This window comes from Oncorhynchus gorbuscha, unplaced genomic scaffold, assembly GCF_021184085.1.
Source record: "Oncorhynchus gorbuscha isolate QuinsamMale2020 ecotype Even-year unplaced genomic scaffold, OgorEven_v1.0 Un_scaffold_2305, whole genome shotgun sequence".
In the NCBI taxonomy this organism is placed as follows: Eukaryota; Metazoa; Chordata; class Actinopteri; order Salmoniformes; family Salmonidae; genus Oncorhynchus; species Oncorhynchus gorbuscha.
The window spans coordinates 4,275-23,589 of NW_025746855.1; the positions used below are offsets into that span (position 1 = coordinate 4,275).

At 50.2% G+C, this 19,315-nt stretch overlaps 1 pseudogene; it reads right to left on the reverse strand.

Annotated features, from left to right (window-relative positions):
* Nucleotides 1–2,294: 2,294 nt before the first annotated feature.
* Nucleotides 2,295–18,346, reverse strand: LOC124025615 (annotated as a pseudogene).
* Between the last annotated feature and the right edge of the window lie 969 nt (nucleotides 18,347–19,315).

Genomic DNA, 19,315 nt, shown 5'->3' on the forward strand with positions numbered 1-19,315 from the left:
AAGTTGTAAATTGACAGGTTATATTAATACGGGAATGTTTTGGTCCGTGAGCGGGTTGTCAAAAGAGGAGAATTGGCATTTTTCTCAACTAAATGCGTAAAGTGATTTCAGACCTACTGGCTACGGTCCACATCGTCACTTGCAACCGGAATATATTAGTTTTCTTATTAGCAGGCGACCTATTTTCATTTGAATTGGTTTTCTTCCATTACTGTCACGTAAAGCATGTTAATGTGGTGCCTTGGGTTCAGACGAGCAGCTGCAATGTCTGTCTGATGGGTGGTGTTGTGAAGTGCAGGACAGTATGTTCTCCACCAGAGGGCGCCCCATACACTGCTATGAAGGAACAACTAACTACAGTACTGGAATAAAAGGCGCTGGACCAGGTTTACTAAACCAGAGGCCCGTATCCACAAAACCCCTCAGGGTCTCAGTCTCCGTGGAAACGGGCCAAAAAGTAGTGAATGTTATGAAAACACAGACCAAACCAGTACAACTTTATTAGAGGAGGGAGAAGGAATAGAAACAGCATAAACTATAGACAGGGTTGTGGTTTAATAGCACCTTAACCTAAATATAGTACACTACTGTACTATGGGTACCTAAGAGCACCATTCCCTCTATAGTACACTACTGTTGATCAGAACTCTATGGGTACCCAAGGGCACCATTCCCTCTATAGTGCACTACTATTGACCAGAACTCTATGGGTACCCAAGGGCACCATTCCCTCTATAGTACACTACTGTTGACCAGGGATCGTATGCTAAAGTAGTGCAGTAGCCTAGTGGTTAGAGTGTTAGGCCAGTATGCTAAAGTAGTGCAGTAGCCTAGTGGTTAGAGTGTTAGGCCAGTATGCTAAAGTAGTGCAGTAGCCTATTGGTTAGAGTGTTAGGCCAGTATGCTAAAGTAGTGCACTAGCCTAGTGGTTAGAGTGTTGGGCCAGTATGCTAAAGTAGTGCAGTAGCCTATTGGTTAGAGTGTTAGGCCAGTATGCTAAAGTAGTGCACTAGCCTAGTGGTTAGAGTGTTGGGCCAGTATGCTAAAGTAGTGCACTAGCCTAGTGGTTAGAGTGTTAGGCCAGTATGCTAAAGTAGTGCACTAGCCTATTGGTTAGAGTGTTAGGCCAGTATGCTAGAAGCCAGTATGCACTAGCCTAGTGGTTAGAGTGTTAGGCCAGTATGCTAAAGTAGTGCACTAGCCTATTGGTTAGAGTGTTAGGCCAGTATGCTAAAGTAGTGCACTAGCCTATTGGTTAGAGTGTTAGGCCAGTATGCTAAAGTAGTGCACTAGCCTATTGGTTAGAGTGTTAGGCCAGTATGCTAAAGTAGTGCACTAGCCTAGTGGTTAGAGTGTTAGGCCAGTATGCTAAAGTAGTGCACTAGCCTATTGGTTAGAGTGTTAGCCAGTATGCTGGTGCACTAGCCTAGTGTTAGGCCAGTATGCTAAAGTAGTGCACTAGCCTATTGGTTAGAGTGTTAGGCCAGTATGCTAAAGTAGTGCACTAGCCTAGTGGTTAGAGTGTTAGGCCAGTATGCTAAAGTAGTGCACTAGCCTAGTGGTTAGAGTGTTAGGCCAGTATGCTAAAGTAGTGCACTAGCCTATTGGTTAGAGTGTTAGGCCAGTATGCTAAAGTAGTGCACTAGCCTAGTGGTTAGAGTGTTAGGCCAGTATGCTAAAGTAGTGCACTAGCCTAGTGGTTAGAGTGGGTTCAGTATGCTAAAGTAGTGCACTAGCATAGTGTTTAGGGCTCTGGTCACTAGTAAAGTAGTGCACTACATAGGGAATAGGGCTCTGGTCACTAGTAGTGCACTACATAGGGAATAGGGCTCTGGTCACTAGTAGTTCACTATATAGGGAATAGGGCTCTGGTCACTAGTAGTTCACTATATAGGGAATAGGGCTCTGGTCACTAGTAGTTCACTATATAGGGAATAGGGCTCTGGTCACTAGTAGTTCACTATATAGGGAATAGGGCTCTGGTCACTAGTAGTGCACTACATAGGGAATAGGGCTCTGGTCACTAGTAGTGCACTATATAGGGAATAGGGCTCTGGTCACTAGTAGTGCACTATATAGGGAATAGGGCTCTGGTCACTAGTAGTGCACTATATAGGGAATAGGGCTCTGGTCACTAGTAGTGCACTATATAGGAATAGGGCTCTGGTCACTAGTAGTGCACTATATAGGGAATAGGGCTCTGGTCACTAGTAGTGCACTATATAGGGAATAGGGCTCTGGTCACTAGTAGTGCACTATAAAGGGAATAGGGTGCCGGTGGAGACACATGATCTCTACACGACAGACTGGCTGTTGTCCGTCTGTCTGTCTGAGTAGCGACGGAAGGTCTCCCTAGCAACGGCTCCAGTCCCTCAGCCGAGCGGAAGTAGCGAGCACGCATGGCACACGCAATGACCCCGACACCACCGCAGCCACCAGCACGGCGGCAACGATCGCTATGGTGATGATCTCAGACAGCGTGTAGGGGCGAGCTGTACGGGGGGAGAGAAAAGCAACAGTTGGCTCAATAAAATACATATATATGAGAACAGCTGGATGTGCAGGTTTTTGCTCTATCCCTGCACTAGGGTTATCAATATTACAGTTAACAATTAGACTACAGTCACATCCCAAATGGTATCCTATTCCGTGAGTAGTCCACACTATTGGGAATGGAGCCCTGGTCTAAAATAGTGCACTATATAGGGAATAGGGCTCTGGTATAAATTAGTTCACTATATAGGGAATAGGGCCCTGGTCTAAATTAGTGCACTATATAGGGAATAGGGCTCTGGTATAAAGTAGTTCACTATATAGGGAATAGGGCCCTGGTCTAAAGTAGTGCACTATATATAGGGAATAGGGCTCTGGTCTAAAGTAGTTCACACTATTGGGAATAGGGCCTTGGTCTAAAGTAGTGCACTATGTAGGGAATAGGGCCCTGGTCTAAAGTAGTTCACTATATAGGGAATAGGGGGCCATTTGGAATATAACCATAGAGTTCAAAGGTCATACAGTCTCTGTGTATGACTCACTGTGCTGTGTGACCTATGTTCTGTCTGACTGACTGTCTGACTCACTCACTCACTCACTCACTCACTCACTCACTCACTCACTCACTCACTCACTCACTCACTCACTCACTCACTCACTCACTCACTCACTCACTCACTCACTCACTCACTCACTCACTCACTCACTCACTCACTGGGCCATGTGACCTCGTAGGTGTATCCCAGGTTCTCGGGGGCTGTGACGAACATCTCAGCGTTGGTGACGGGTGGCCAGAAGGGAACCATGTTGAACTGTCTGTTGTGACCAATAGGAGCATCCTCCTCCGGGTACACTGCCTCCCCTGGGGGACGACATGAACCTCAGCTGAGAGCTGGCTGGGTGTGGGTCTGCAGACGCGTTCCCCATTGGTCTGTTTGACTGAATTGTTTGTGTTATGTGATTGGCTGCAGTTGTGACATACTATACCTGGGGCGTGTCGGCTCAGCCACTCGTCAAAGATGGCGTCAGTGAAGGTGTGGAGCAGGACAAAGATGGGGTCGTTAGGGGACAGGTGTGTCTGCCCTCCCGTCCCGTTGAGGAACAGGTGAGCCAGGTTATGGAGGCTGCGCATTACTGGGTCATAGCCACCCTGAGGGGCACTGTAGCCTGGAGGGAGGAGAGAGAGGATAGACAGAGAGGAGGGAGGAGAGAGAGAGGGGAAGAGAGGAGGGAGGAGAGAGGGGAGAGAGGAGAGAAGAAGGGGAGAGGGGGAGGAGAGAGAGGAGAGAGAGGAGAGGGGGAGGGGGAGGAGAGAGAGAGGGAGGCGGGGGGAGAGGAGAGAGAGGGATGAGAGAGAGAGAGAGAGAGAGAGAGAGAGAGAGAGAGAGAGAGAGAGAGAGAGAGAGAGAGAGAGAGGAGAGGAGAGGAGAGAGAGAGAGAGAAGAGAAGAGAGGAGGGTTAGGAGGTTTGGGGTGGAGGTATGTGTCCTCTTGAGACAGAGGAAAGGAGGGTTACTTGTGGGTCAGGATAGTGGGTTCAGTTCCCGGCACCAACATACGCAAAATGTATACTCGTAACTGTAATTCTCTATGGATAAAAATGCCTGTATTATATACCTCACCCTCTACTGTGTTCCTGAATCCTCACCCTCTACTGTGTTCCTGAATCCTCACCCTCTACTGTGTTCCTGAATCCTCACCCTCTACTGTGTTCCTGAATCCTCACCCTCTACTGTGTTCCTGAATCCTCACCCTCTACTGTGTTCCTGAATCCTCACCCTCTACGGTGTTCTGAACCCTCTACGGTGTTCCTGAATCCTCACCCTCTACGGTGTTCCTGAATCCTCACCCTCTACGGTGTTCCTGAATCCTCACCCTCTACGGTGTTCCTGAATCCTCACCCTCTACTGTGTTCCTGAATCCTCACCCTCTACTGTGTTCCTGAATCCTCACCCTCTACTGTGTTCCTGAATCCTCACCCTCTACGGTGTTCCTGAATCCTCACCCCTCTACGGTGTTCACCCTCTACGGTGTTCCTGAATCCTCACCCTCTACGGTGTTCCTGAATCCTCACCCTCTACGGTGTTCCTGAATCCTCACCCTCTACTGTGTTCCTGAATCCTCACCCTCTACTGTGTTCCTGAATCCTCACCCTCTACTGTGTTCCTGAATCCTCACCCTCTACGGTGTTCCTGAATCCTCACCCCCTCTACTGTGTTCCTGAATCCTCACCCTCTACTGTGTTCCTGAATCACCCTCTCCTGAATCCTCACCCTCTACGGTGTTCCTGAATCCTCACCCTCTACGGTGTTCCTGAATCCTCACCCTCTACGGTGTTCCTGAATCCTCACCCTCTACTGTGTTCCTGAATCCTCACCCTCTACTGTGTTCCTGAATCCAAACCCTCTACTGTGTTCCTGAATCCTCACCCTCTACTGTGTTCCTGAATCCTCACCCTCTACTGTGTTCCTGAATCCTCACCCTCTACGGTGTTCCTGAATCCTCACCCTCTACTGTGTTCCTGATTCCTCACCCTCTAATGTGTTCCTGAATCCTCACCCTCTACTGTGTTCCTGATTCCTCACCCTCTACTGTGTTCCTGAATCCTCACCCTCTACTGTGTTCCTGAATCCTCACCCTCTACTGTGTTCCTGAATCCTCACCCTCTACTGTGTTCCTGAATCCTCACCCTCTACTGTGTTCCTGAATCCTCACCCTCTACGGTATTCCTGAAGCTCTCTGAAGAGGTGGAGTAGTAAGGTGGGGTATCGAAGGTTTTCAGGTCCAGACAGTCCACTACATCCTGGGGTTCAGGCAGCCTCTGCACCATGGGTCGCGCCATGTTACCGGCTGGGTTCCTCCTGATGGGACTGGTCTCTGAATCTATAGGGTCATAGGTTAGGGGTTAGGGGTCACAGGTCTCTGAATCTATAGTGTTAGGGGTTAGGGGTTAGGGGTCACAGATCTCTGAATCTATAGGGTCGTAGGTTAGGGTTTAGGGGTCACATGTCTGAATCTATAGTAATAGGTTAGGGGTCACAGGTCTCTGAATCTATAGGGTCATAGGTTAGGTATCACAGGTCAGGTCTCTGAATACATAGGGTCATAGGTTAGGGTTTAGGGGTCACAGGTCTCTGAATCTATAGGGGTCATAGGTTAGGGGTTTGGGGTCACAGGTCTCTGAATCTATAGGGGTCATAGGTTAGGGGTTAGGGGTCACAGGTCTCTGAATCTATAGGGGTCATAGGTTAGGGTTTGGGGTCACAGGTCTCTGAAATCTATAGGGTCATAGGTTATGGGTCACAGGTCTCTGAATCTATAGGGGTCATAGGTTAGGCTTTTAGGCGTCACAGGTCTCTGAATCAATATGGGTTAGGTGTTATGGGTCACAGGTCTCTGAATCAATACGGGTTAGGGGTCACAGGTCTCTGAATTCATAGGGCACAGAGGGTTGACATGTCAACAAAAAGTATTGGACTAGTCTCATTTAACATGTATGAATCTCAAATGGCTCCCTATTCACAGTATAGTGCACTTCTGTCCTTGATTCCTTCTGTCCTTGAGTCCTTCTGTCCTTGATTCCTCCTGTCCTTGATTCCTCCTGTCCTTGATTCCTCCTGTCCTTGATTCCTCCTGTCCTTGATTCCTCCTGTCCTTGATTCCTTAATTATTCCTCACCTTCCTCTCAAAGGTCACTGGAGGAGGGGCTCAAAGTGGAAGAACACCTTGATTGGATCCTTTCCTCCAATGAGCTTTGAGAGGGAGGCAAGGAATTTAGGAATCAAATCAAGGATTCAACAGTTAGTTATGATTTCAGACATTTTCTGTGTTTTCCCCCCTGGTTAGGTCATGTGGTCACTGGTCAGGAAAATCTCTCTCTCTCTCTCTCTCTCTCTCACACTCACTCACTCACTCACTCACTCACTCACTCACTCACTCACTCACTCACTCACTCACTCACTCACTCACTCACTCACTCACTCACTCACTCACTCACACACACACGAGGAGATATTGCATAGCTGTGTGCTGTCTATCTGTCCATTTGAGTGTAATTCCTCTTGATCAAAGAGAACCAGTAGACTGGCAGACTTCTTCCTCCTCATCCTCATAACGCCCATATTAGGAAGTCACATGACCTGTGTACTGAGTACTGACCTGTGTCCCTGCCCCTGTGTACTGAGGTAAAGAGGATGAGCTAGGAGACAGACTGGAAAGCTACTAGATATCACTGAGCAGGTCACACACCCTCACTCCTCTCATGTTCTGTCCGGTCACACACCCTCACTCCTCTCATGTTCTGTCAGGTCACACACCCTCACTCCTCTCATGTTCTGTCAGGTCACACACCCTCACTCCTCTCATGTTCTGTCAGGTCACACACCCTCACTCCTCTCATGTTCTGTCAGGTCACACACCCTCACTCCTCTCATGTTCTGTCAGGTCACACACCCTCACTCCTCTCATGTTCTGTCAGGTCACACACCCTCACTCCTCTCATGTTCTGTCAGGTCACACACCCTCACTCCTCTCATGTTCTGTCAGGTCACACACCCTCACTCCTCTCATGTTCTGTCAGGTCACACACCCTCACTCCTCTCATGTTCTGTCAGGTCACACACCCTCACTCCTCTGTTGTTCTGTCAGGTCACACACCCTCACTCCTCTCATGTTCTGTCAGGTCACACACCCTCACTCCTCTCATGTTCTGTCAGGTCACACACCCTCACTCCTCTCATGTTCTGTCAGGTCACACACCCTTACTCCTCTCATGTTCTGTCAGGTCACACACCCTCACTCCTCTCATGTTCTGTCAGGTCACACACCCTCACTCCTCTCATGTTCTGTCAGGTCACACACCCTCACTCCTCTGTTGTTCTGTCAGGTCACACACCCTCACTCCTCTCATGTTCTGTCAGGTCACACACCCTTACTCCTCTCATGTTCTGTCAGGTCACACACCCTCACTCCTCTCATGTTCTGTCAGGTCACACACCCTCACTCCTCTCATGTTCTGTCAGGTCACACACCCTTACTCCTCTCATCGTCTGTCAGGTCACACACCCTCACTCCTCTCATGTTCTGTCAGGTCACACACCCTCACTCCTCTCATGTTCTGTCCGGTCACACACCCTCACTCCTCTCATGTTCTGTCAGGTCACACACCCTCACTCCTCTCATGTTCTGTCAGGTCACACACCCTCACTCCTCTCATGTTCTGTCCGGTCACACACCCTCACTCCTCTCATCTTCTGTCTGGTCACAATTCTAACTCAATTCTCCCCAATCGATGCAATTTTGAATCTCTAGGAAATTTAAATGGTAGGACATTTACTGAGACGAAGGCAGGTAGGAGGTGAGTGTTGTAATCTGTCCCGGATTATACATACCAACCAGACTAATCTCCTAATCTGGAGTCATGTGAATGTAGATTATCCTACTGATGCCTTAGTTCAGACCTTCAGAACCCTGTTGTTCATTGTGTCTTAGTTATAATTCCTTCCAAAGCCCAGAGAAATCACACGTCAGCACTACTTCTAACAGGTCCAACCAAAACCACTGTTACAGATGGTTCCCTCTATCCAGAGTGGCACAGTCTGGGGTGTGTTGCAGATGGTTCCCTCTATCCAGAGTGGCACAGTCTGGGGTGTGTTACTGATGGTTCCCTCTATCCAGAGTGGCACAGTCTGGGGTGTGTTGCAGATGGTTCCCTCTATCCAGAGTGGCACAGTCTGGGGTGTGTTGCAGATGGTTCCCTCTATCCAGAGTGGCACAGTCTGGGGTGTGTTACAGATGGTTCCCTCTATCCAGAGTGGCACAGTCTGGGGTGTGTTGCAGATGGTTCCCTCTATCCAGAGTGGCACAGTCTGGGGTGTGTTACTGATGGTTCCCTCTATCCAGAGTGGCACAGTCTGGGGTGTGTTACAGATGGTTCCCTCTATCCAGAGTGGCACAGTCTGGGGTGTGTTACAGATGGTTCCCTCTATCCAGAGTGGCACAGTCTGGGGTGTGTTACTGATGGTTCCCTCTATCCAGAGTGGCACAGTCTGGGGTGTGTTGCAGATGGTTCCCTCTATCCAGAGTGGCACAGTCTGGGGTGTGTTGCAGATGGTTCCCTCTATCCAGAGTGGCACAGTCTGGGGTGTGTTACAGATGGTTCCCTCTATCCAGAGTGGCACAGTCTGGGGTGTGTTGCAGATGGTTCCCTCTATCCAGAGTGGCACAGTCTGGGGTGTGTTGCAGATGGTTCCCTCTATCCAGAGTGGCACAGTCTGGGGTGTGTTACAGATGGTTCCCTCTATCCAGAGTGGCACAGTCTGGGGTGTGTTGCAGATGGTTCCCTCTATCCAGAGTGGCACAGTCTGGGGTGTGTTGCAGATGGTTCCCTCTATCCAGAGTGGCACAGTCTGGGGTGTGTTACAGATGGTTCCCTCTATCCAGAGTGGCACAGTCTGGGGTGTGTTACAGATGGTTCCCTCTATCCAGAGTGACACAGTCTGGGGTATGTTACAGATGGTTCCCTCTATCCAGAGTGGCACAGTCTGGGGTGTGTTACTGTCAGTTTCCCTGCCCCAGATCAGTCTGGGGTGTGTTACTGATGGTTCCCTCTATCCAGATCAGTCTGGGGTGAGTTACTGTCAGTTTCCCTGCCCCAGATCAGTCTGGGGTGTGCTACTGTCAGTTTCCCTGCACCAGATCAGTCTGGGGTGTGTTACTGTCAGTTTCCCTGCCCCAGATCAGTCTGGGGTGTGTTACTGTCAGTTTCCCTGCCCCAGATCAGTCTGGGGTGTGTTACTGTAAGTTTCCCTGGCCCAGATCAGTCTGGGGTGTGTTACTGTCAGTTTCCCTGCCCCAGATCAGTCTGGGGTGTGTTACTGTCAGTTTCCCTGGCCCAGATCAGTCTGGGGTGTGTTACTGTAAGTTTCCCTGGCCCAGATCAGTCTGGGGTGTGTTACTGTAAGTTTCCCTGGCCCAGATCAGTCTGGGGTGTGTTACTGTAGGTTTCCCTGCCCCAGATTTAGCCTAGTGCTGGACTAGAAAAGCATGCTCAGTCACCAAGCACAGGGTTAGTAAAAAGGGTTAGTCATCACTGTTACAGATGGTTCCCAGAGTGTTTACTAGGTGTTAGGGCATATCATGCTCACTGTTACAGATGGTTCCTATAGTGTTTACTAGGTGTTAGGGCATATCATGCTCACTGTTACAGATGGTTCCCAGAGTGTTTACTAGGTGTTAGGGCATATCATGCTCACTGTTACAGATGGTTCCCAGAGTGTTTACTAGGTGTTAGGACATATCATGCTCACTGTTACAGATGGTTCCTATAGTGTTTACTAGGTGTTAGGACATATCATGCTCACTGTTACAGATGGTTCCTATAGTGTTTACTAGGTGTTAGGACATATCATGCTCACTGTTACAGATGGTTCCTATAGTGTTTACTAGGTGTTAGGGCATATCATGCTCACTGTTACAGATGGTTCCCAGAGTGTTTACTAGGTGTTAGGGCATATCATGCTCACTGTTACAGATGGTTCCCAGAGTGTTTACTAGGTGTTAGGACATATCATGCTCACTGTTACAGATGGTTCCTATAGTGTTTACTAGGTGTTAGGACATATCATGCTCACTGTTACAGATGGTTCCTATAGTGTTTACTAGGTGTTAGGACATATCATGCTCACTGTTACAGATGGTTCCTATAGTGTTTACTAGGTGTTAGGGCATATCATGCTCACTGTTACAGATGGTTCCCAGAGTGTCATAGTCCTCGACACTCTCACAGATCACCCTCCACTGGGAGAAGACAGAGTTGGGGCTGAGGCTGTTCATATCGAAGGCAGACCTGGCTCCTAGGAGGTCGTCAGTACACACGTCACACTCACTGCCGCCGATGGCAAAGTTCCAGTAGGGGAGGGCAAAGGTGGCATCACCCAACATGTCCTGGAGAGGATGGAGGGATGGAGAGATTGAGAGGATGAGGGGATGGAGGGATTGAGAGGATGGAGGGATGGAGAGATTGAGGGGATAGAGAGATGGAGAGATTGAGAGAATTGAGGGATGGAGAGATTGAGAGAATTGAGGGATGGAGAGATTGAGAGAATGGAGGGATGGAGAGATTGAGGGGATGGAGAGATGGAGAGATTGAGGGGATGGAGAGGTGGAGGGGATGGAGAGATGGAGAGATTGAGGGGATGGAGAGGTGGAGGGATGGAGAGATTGAGGGGATGGAGGGATGGAGAGATTGAGGGGATGGAGAGATGGAGAGATTGAGAGAATGGAGGGATGGAGGGATGGAGAGATGGAGAGATGGAGGGGGAAGACATATGGTAAGGATCAATATTACAGTTTATAATCCCTGCTTGGCTGAATACTCGATTCTGATTGGTCGAGAGAGTGTTTTACAATGTTTGAATATACGACAATATTGAACACACACACACACTCTCTCTTTTCTCTCACACACACATACACTTCGTACCCCCTTCTCTCACTCACCTGAATATCTCTCTCCAGCTGCAGCAGGTGGAACCTGTGCCAGGTGACGAATCCCGGGCCTTCGTGAGAAAAGTCCACACCCCCAAAGCTAGCCTGCCCCGCCCCCATGTAGGTCTTGCTGACAGAGTAGTAGTGTGTCCACACAAAGTAGTTATAGATGGTGACGTTGCCAAACTGAGGGCTGTTACCGTCCGGGCCGTACACTTCCTGGTAACTGTAGAGAGGTGAGGATTTATCAATGACAATGTGGCAAAGTGGAGTTTAATGCACAACCAAGCTCCCACCCAATTCTCTAACCTCTAGCCTCTAAATCTATAACCTCTATAGCCTCCAAACTCTTACCTATAGCCTCCAAACTCTAATCTCTAGCCTCCAATTCTCTAACCTCTAGCCTCCAATTCTCTAACCTACAGCCTCCAATTATCTAATATCTAACCTACAGCCTCCAAACCTCTAATCTCTAACCTACAGCCTCCAAATCTCTAACCTCTAACCTACAGCCTCCAATTCGCTAACCTCTAACCTACAGCCTCCAATTCTCTAACCTCTAACCTACAGCCTCCAATTCTCTAACCTCTAACCTACAGCCTCCAATTCTCTTACCTCTAGCCTCCAAATCTCTAACCTACAGCCTCCAATTCTCTAACCTACAGCCTCCAAATCTCTAATCTCTAGCCTCCAATTCTCTAACCTACAGCCTCCAATTCTCTAACTTCTAACCTACAGCCTCCAATTCTCTAACCTACAGTCTCCAATTCTCTAAACTACAGCCTCCAATTCTCTAACCTACAGCCTCCAATTCTCAAACCTACAGCCTCCAATTCTCTAACCTCTAGCCTCCAATTCTCTAACCTACAGTCTCCAATCCTCTAACTCTAGCCTCCAATTCTCCAACGAATGAGATAATATTTGATCTAAACAGATGAGGTTATATTTGATCTAAACAGATGAGTGGTGATGAAGTTTCAGTTATTTGGTTCCGATGCACAATCAGATCGAAGCAATCGATCTGCGATCATTAAGATGAGATCACAGCACCACCAAACTGGTTACCGTCGTGTGCAGATGACCAGGTCAGGGTGGACGGTCCTCTTGGCCTGGTCCAGAGAGTTCACAAACGCCTGCTTCTCTGCTGAACTCATCTGCATCACATTCCTCCTGACTGGAGAGAGGGAGGGAGGGAGGGAGGGAGGGAGGGAGGGAGGGAGGATGGAGGGAGGATGGAGGGAGGGAGGGAGGGAGGGAGGGAGGGAGGGAGGGAGGATGGAGGGAGGGAGGGAGGGAGGGAGGGAGGGAGGATGGAGGGAGGATGGAGGGAGGGAGGGAGGGAGGGAGGGAGGATGGAGGGAGGGAGGGAGGGAGGGAGGGAAGGAGGGAGGATGGAGGGAGGGAGGATGGAGGGAGGATGGAGGGAGGGAGGGAGGGAGGGAGGATGGAGGGAGGGAGGGAGGGAGGGAGGGAAGGAAGGAGGAGGGAGGGAGGGAGGGAGGGAGGGAGGGAGGGAGGGAGGGAGGGGAGGGAGGGAGGATGGAGGGAGGGAGGGAGGATGGAGGGAGGGAGGGAGGGAGGGAGGGAGGGAGGGAGGGAGGGAGGGAGGGAGGGAGGATGGAGGGAGGGAGGGAGGGAGGATGGAGGGAGGGAGGGAGGATGGAGGGAGGGAGAGAGGCAGGGAGGATGGAGGGAGGGAGAGAAGGAAGGAAGCATGGAGGGAGGGAGGGAGGGAGGGAGGGAGGATGGATGGATGGATGGAGGAGTGGTGGATGGAGGGAGGGAGGGAGGGAGGGAGGGAGGGTGGATGGAGGGAGGGAGGGAGGGAGGGAGGGAGGATGGATGGATGGAGGGAGGGAGGGAGGATGGATGGATGGAGGGAGGGAGAGAAGCAGGAAGGATGGAGGGAGGGAGGGAGGATGGATGGATGGAGGGTGGATGGAGGGAGGGAGGGTGGATGGAGGGAGGGAGGGAGGGAGGATGGAGGGAGGGAGAGAAGCAGGAAGGATGGAAGGAAAGCAGGGAGGGAGGGAGGGAGGGAGGAGGGAGGGAGGGAGGGAGGGAGGGAGGGAGGGAGGGAGGAGGGAGGGAGGGAGGGAGGGAGGGAGGGAGGATGGATGGATGGATGGAGGGTGGAGGGAGGGAGGGAGGGTGGATGGAGGGAGGGAAGCAGGGGGGTAGGTTGGGAAGCAGGGAGAGAAGCATGGGGGTGAGGGGGGAGAAAGGGAGGGAGAGTGAAAGGGGGAAGGGAAGAGGGAGGGAAATAAAGGAGGGAGATCAAATATTGAACGTTAGAAAGTGTAGATGGTCCCTGATACAGACTGTAGATGGTCCCTGATACAGAAATACATGGATGTATGAAGACTGTAGATGGTCCCTGATACAGACTGTAGATGGTCCCTGATACAGACTGTAGATGGTCCCTGATACAGACTGTAGGTGGTCCCTGATACAGAAATACATGGATGTATGAAGACTGTAGATGGTCCCTGATACAGACTGTAGATGGTCCCTGATACAGACTGTAGATGGTCCCTGATACAGAAATACATGGATGTATGAAGACTGTAGATGGTCCCTGATACAGACTGTAGATGGTCCCTGATACAGACTGTAGATGGTCCCTGATACAGACTGTAGATGGTCCCTGATACAGAAATACATGGATGTATGAAGACTGTAGATGGTCCCTGATACAGACTGTAGATGGTCCCTGATACAGAAATACATGGATGTATGAAGACTGTAGATGGTCCCTGATACAGACTGTAGATGGTCCCTGATACAGAAATACATGGATGTATGAAGACTGTAGATGGTCCCTGATACAGACTGTAGATGGTCCCTGATACAGAAATACATGGATGTATGAAGACTGTAGATGGTCCCTGATACAGACTGTAGATGGTCCCTGATACAGAAATACACGGATGTATGAAGAAAACCTAGAATAAATATATTTATTATCTATTTAATTTTAATTTTAAAGGAAGTCGGAACGAGAGTAAAGAAAGAGACTATATCCAATCAGATACATAAATCCACCTCCCTCTCTCTTACCCACAGATATCCTCTGATCACAGTTAGGACCGATGAGTCCATACCGGCAACGTCCACAGTTATGCCCGGCAAAGTTCCCGTTACACCGGCACGTCCGGTTAAAGAACCTTAACGGCCAGCGTTCCCGGTCGTCCCGGCCGTCATGTGGGTACTGGGTGCCGTGGCGGTGGCTGTCGGCAGCTACGGACACACACTGACCCCTCGCTGTGGCAGAACCACACTCGTCGTCCAGGGCTCCAGTGAGAGAGGGGCAGCACTGGCCGCTCCGTAGCCCCGCTGAGGTGACACATTCTCTGGGGAACTGTGCCAGGGTCCACGGGGTCAGAGCCACCACCACCAGGAGACCCAGACAACACATACTGGAGCAGGGAGAGAGAGAGAGATCATTACCCTAACCCTAACTCTGTATATCGACAACACATACTGGAGCAGGGAGAGAGAGATCATTACAACTCTGTATATCGACGTAATATGACTTTTGAAATGTCTTTATTCTTTTGGAACTTCTATTAGTGTAATGTTTACTCTAAATGTGTATTGTTTATTTCACTTTTGTTTATTATATTCTTCACTTTCTTTGGCAATGTAAACATATGTTTCCAAGCCCTTGAATTGCGAGAGAGAGAGAGAGGAAGAGAGAGAGGAAGAGAGAGAGAGAGGAAGAGAGAGAGAGAGGAAGAGAGAGAGAGGAAGAGAGAGAGAGAGAGGAGACCGTCAACAGGGATATGCATCAACAGCAACCTTGGGAAATTCTCTGCATTATCATTAACAGCAGACTCATACCGTTCCTCAGTGAAAACAATGTAAATGTCAAAATGGCTTTTATTATTGTACGACAGACCACATATTCACCCTGCACACCCTAATTAACAAACAAACAAACCAAAACAAAGGAAAAGTCTTCTCATGCTTTGTTGATTTAAAAAAAGACAGAGTACACAGTGAAAGAATACAAAGGATTGGAGATGTTTTCTTGCCCAAATGTATGCCAGCTTCAGCACATCTATTTTATCTCTGAAATTAATCATTCCCTTTGTTATAATTCCCAATAATTCCCTTTCCCTCTGAATAACTTATCGAGCCAAAGACAACAAACAACTACTTTCTAAACATATTTATTTTTTTACTTTTTTACCTTTATTTAACTAGGCAAGTCAGTTAAGAACAAATTCTTATTTTCAATGACGGCCAAAGAACAGTGGGTTAACTGCCTGTTCAGGGGCAGAACAACAGATTTGTACCTTGTCAGCTCTGGGGTTTGAACTTGCAACCTTCCAGTTACTAGTCCAGCGCTCTAACCTCTAGGATACCCTGTCACCCCGGTAGTCAAAAGTGTTCTAGGATTTGCAAGGTTCAAATCCAGGCTGTATAAGAGTCCCATAGTGAGATGCACAACTGGCCCAGCGTCGTCCGGGTTTTACCCTTGTAAACCGTCAATGTAAATAATAATTTGTTCTTAACTGACTTGGCTAGTTAAATAAAATAAACAATTTAAATCCCACCGCCTATAAGATTCTCAGTTTCTCTCAGTGATGTTTCACAGAATGGAAACGATGTCCAGCTGTCTGACGAAGGAGAATCTCCTTCACCCATAAACTCAATCCACTGTCTTTGTAGCCTCTACTATAAATAAACCAGCCATCTGTTGTTCTCCCATATAATACCAGGCAATTTAAATGTCTATAGACCCAGAAAATAAATCTCAATATATAATTCCTTATCAAACCTGTCACTGTGTTTCATTAGTTAGCTAGGCAAGTCAGCAAAGAATACACAGACTAGGAACGGTGGGTTAACTGCCTTGTTCAAGGGCAGAGCGACAGGTTTTTTTACCTAGTCAGCTCAGGGATTTGATCTACCAACCTTCTGGTTACTAGTCCAAAACTCTAACCACTAGGCTACTAGGCTACCTGCAACCCCTCTAACCACTAGGCTACCTGCCGCCCCTCTAACCACTAGGCTACTAGGCTACCTGCCGCCCCTCTAACCACTAGGCTACTAGGCTACCTGCCGCCCCTCTAACCACTAGGCTACTAGGCTACCTGCCGCCCCTCTAACCACTAGGCTACTAGGCTACCTGCCGCCCCTCTAACCACTAGGCTACTAGGCTACCTGCCGCCCCTCTAACCACTAGGCTACTAGGCTACCTGCCGCCCCTCTAACCACTAGGCTACTAGGCTACCTGCCGCCCCTCTAACCACTAGGCTACCTGCCGCCCCTCTAACCACTAGGCTACTAGGCTACCTGCCACCCCTCTAACCACTAGGCTACCTGCCGCCCCTCTAACCACTAGGCAACTAGGCTACCTGCCACCCCTCCAACCACTAGGCTACCTGCCGCCCCTCTAACCACTAGGCTACTAGGCTACCTGCCACCCCTCTAACCACAAGGCTACATGCCGCCCCTCTAACCACTAGGCTACCACTAGGCTACCACTAGGCTACCTGCCGCCCCTCTAACCACTAGGCTACTAGGCTACCTGCCGCCCCTCTAACCACTAGGCTACCTGCCGCCCCTCTAACCACTAGGCTACCTGCCGCCCCTCTAACCACTAGGCAACTAGGCTACCTGCCACCACCTCTAACCACTAGGCTACCTGCCGCCCCTCTAACCACTAGGCTACCTGCAGCCCCTCTAACCACTAGGCTACCTGCCGCCCCTCTAACCACTAGGCTACCTGCCGCCCCTCTAACCACTAGGCTACCTGCCGCCCCTCTAACCACTAGGCTACTAGGCTACCTGCCGCCTCTTTAACCACTAGGCTACTAGGCTACCTGCCGCCCCTCTAACCACTAGGCTACCTGCCGCCCCTCTAACCACTAGGCTACCTGCCGCCCCTCTAACCACTAGGCTACCTGCCGCCCTCTAACCACTAGGCTACCTGCCGCCCCTCTAACCACTAGGCTACCTGCCGCCCTCTAACCACTAGGCTACTAGGCTACCTGCCGCCCCTCTAACCACTAGGCTACTAGGCTACCTGCCGCCCCTCTAACCACTAGGCTACTAGGCTACCTGCCGCCCCTCTAACCACTAGGCTACTAGGCTACCTGCCGCCCCTCTAACCACTAGGCTACCTGCCGCCCCTCTAACCACTAGGCTACTAGGCTACCTGCCACCCCTCTAACCACTAGGCTACCTGCCGCCCCTCTAACCACTAGGCAACTAGGCTACCTGCCACCCCTCCAACCACTAGGCTACCTGCCGCCCCTCTAACCACTAGGCTACTAGGCTACCTGCCACCCCTCTAACCACAAGGCTACCTGCCGCCCCTCTAACCACTAGGCTACCACTAGGCTACCTGCCGCCCCATTAACCACTAGGCTACTAGGCTACCTGCCGCCCCTCTAACCACTAGGCTACTAGGCTACCTGCCGCCCCTCTAACCACTAGGCTACCTGCCGCCCCTCTAACCACTAGGCTACCTGCCGCGCCTCTAACCACTAGGCTACCTGCCGCCCCTCTAACCACTAGGCAACTAGGCTACCTGCCACCACCTCTAACCACTAGGCTACCTGCCGCCCCTCTAACCACTAGACTACCTGCCGCCCCTCTAACCACTAGGCTACCTGCCGCCCCTCTAACCACTAGGCTACCTGCCGCCCCTCTAACCACTAGGCTACCTGCCGCCCCTCTAACCACTAGGCTACCTGCCACCCCTCTAACCACAAGGCTACCTGCCGCCCCTCTAACCACTAGGCTACTAGGCTACCTGCCGCCTCTTTAACCACTAGGCTACTAGGCTACCTGCCGCCCCTCTAACCACTAGGCTACCTGCCGCCCCTCTAACCACTAGGCTACCTGCCGCCCCTCTAACCACTAGGCTACCTGCCGCCCCTCTAACCACTAGGCTACCTGCCGCCCCTCTAACCACTAGGCTACTAGGCTACCTGCCGCCCCTCTGTTGCTGTCTCCAGCCTGTTGCTGTCTCCAACCTGTTGTTGTCTCCTACCTGTTGCTGTCTCCAACCTGTTGTTGTCTCCAACCTGTTGTTGTCTCCAACCTGTTGTTGTCTCCTACCTGTTGCTGTCTCCAACCTGTTGTTGTCTCCAACCTGTTGTTGTCTCCTACCTGTTGCTGTCTCCTACCTGTTGCTGTCTCCAACCTGTTGCTGTCTCCAACCTGTTGTTGTCTCCAACCTGTTGCTGTTTCCTACCTGTTGCTGTCTCCTACCTGTTGCTGTCTCCAACCTGTTGTTGTCTTCTACCTGTTGCTGTCTCCAACCTGTTGCTGTCTCCAACCTGTTGCTGTTTCCTACCTGTGGTAGTGCATGCTGTTCCTCTGTCTCAGTCCAACTAGGGACGGCCCATTGGCCCCTGCTCTCTCATAGAGCCTACTGCTCACACACACACACACACACACACACACACACACACACACACACACACACACACACACACACACACACACACACACACACACACACACACACACACACACACACACACACACACACACACACACACACACACACACACACACACACACACACACACACACACACACACACACACACACACACACACACACACACACACTCTGCCGCATGACTAGGCCTATCCTCCCTGAGCCCCCCCCCTCCCCACACACACCTCGCCTCGTGATTCAACCCAACCCAGCTGGAGGCCAATCTGGGAGTTCACTCGAGATCCACACCATGGAACCCACACACACACCTGAGATCCAGGACAGCCCTACCATGGAACCCACACACACACCCTGAGGAAATACCACAGGACAGCCCATACCTACTACCATGGAACTAACACACACACACCCTGAGGAAATACCACAGGACAGCCCATACCTACTACCATGGAACTAACACACACACACCCTGAGGAAATACCACAGGACAGCCCATACCTACTACCATGGAACCCACACACACACCCTGAGGAAATACCACAGGACAGCCCATACCTACTACCATGGAACCCACACACACACCCTGAGGAAATACCACAGGACAGCCCATACCTACTACCATGGAACTAACACACACACACCCTGAGGAAATACCACAGGACAGCCCATACCTACTACCATGGAACACACACACACCCTGAGGAAATACCACAGGACAGCCCATACCTTAGAAGTTGATTTTATTGTGCGCACGTCAATCAACAAAATGGCCATCAGAAGGTTGTAGTTTGGTATTGTGGTATTTGATTAGGATCCACATTAGCTGTTTCTAAAGCAGCATCTACTCTTCCTGGGGTCCCACACAAAACACGAAACATGACATAATACAGAACATCAATAGACAAGAACAG